The sequence below is a fragment of the Otolemur garnettii genome, unplaced genomic scaffold (genome assembly GCF_000181295.1).
Source record: "Otolemur garnettii isolate 467f Iridium unplaced genomic scaffold, OtoGar3 scaffold00035, whole genome shotgun sequence".
NCBI classification, from domain to species: Eukaryota; Metazoa; Chordata; class Mammalia; order Primates; family Galagidae; genus Otolemur; species Otolemur garnettii.
Genome location: NW_003852430.1, coordinates 646,355 through 647,407, shown reverse-complemented (window position 1 = coordinate 647,407; position 1,053 = coordinate 646,355). Strand labels below are relative to the sequence as shown.

Here is a 1,053-nt window from a genome sequence, read left to right as displayed (position 1 = left end):
TTGTAATACATAAGACAGCCATCCACAGGAGAGGAGTATCTAGTTTGAAATGGCAGTGGAGTCGAGGTCAAGAAACCTTGCTCTAGAAGACTGAGACAAAGGCTGGGTCCTGGCCGTTTGGAATGAGACTATCCTGCAGCTGAGGAAGGTGGAGTAGCAGGGAGAAGGAACAAGATGGGCCCAGTAGGCTGAAGCTGCAGGAAGCCAGGCTGGAGCATGGTTATAGGAAAAGCATAGAAAGCCAATGATTCTTACAGTTAAGCCAGAGCTGAGCCACCAGGAAGACAGATCTGATTCTTAAATCTTTAACATTGCTGATCTAGGGGCTTCTTAAATCATCCCCTAGAGAAGTGAAAGAAATCTGTATTTTATACTTCTTATGGATCCAAAACTTTGTGGATTTTACACAGCAAAAATTTGTCTTATTTAATTCTAATATCCGCATGAGAAACACATGTTACCTTCCTGTTATGGGAAACAGAGTCTATGATACAATTGCCTATTTATTTACATGACTCTATCATGAGCTTGAGAACTCCTTGGTGGTAAGGATGAGTCTTTCCTCTCTGTTTTTCACGTATGATGAATGCTGTGTATTAGGCACTCAATAAATATGAATGGATAAAATTAATGCTGAATAAGAAAAGTTAACTACTAAGGGGAATCATGAATGACTCTGAAGTCCTTATTTAGCAAGATTTTAGTTTAATAATAGTTTTGGATTTACAGAAAAGTTACAAAGATAGTATAGAGAGTTCTTGTATACCTTACACACAGTTTTTTTTCTATTAATAGGAGACACATCACTGTATATCAAAATGAAGAAATTATCCCTGGTATATTGCCATTAACTTAACTCAAGACATTTTTCAGACTACCAGATTTTCTACTAATGTCTTTTTCTGTTTTAGTATTCAATCTGGGTTACTATATTGCATAAGAACCCCTATATTTTTGTATAATATGTCCAGAACCTAGAATAAGGTAGGATCTGCAGGTGTAGGTCAGGATGCCAGGCATGGGTGTTGATTGGTTAAAGGGTAGAAACCTTAT

The 1,053-nt window shown here is 37.4% G+C and overlaps 1 protein-coding gene across 1 annotated transcript in view; it reads left to right on the top strand.

Annotated features, from left to right (window-relative positions):
• The window catches only part of PKHD1 (PKHD1, fibrocystin/polyductin), a 435,622-nt gene that overhangs the window by 313,312 nt on the left and 121,257 nt on the right, over positions 1-1,053 (top strand). The window lies entirely within an intron of this gene.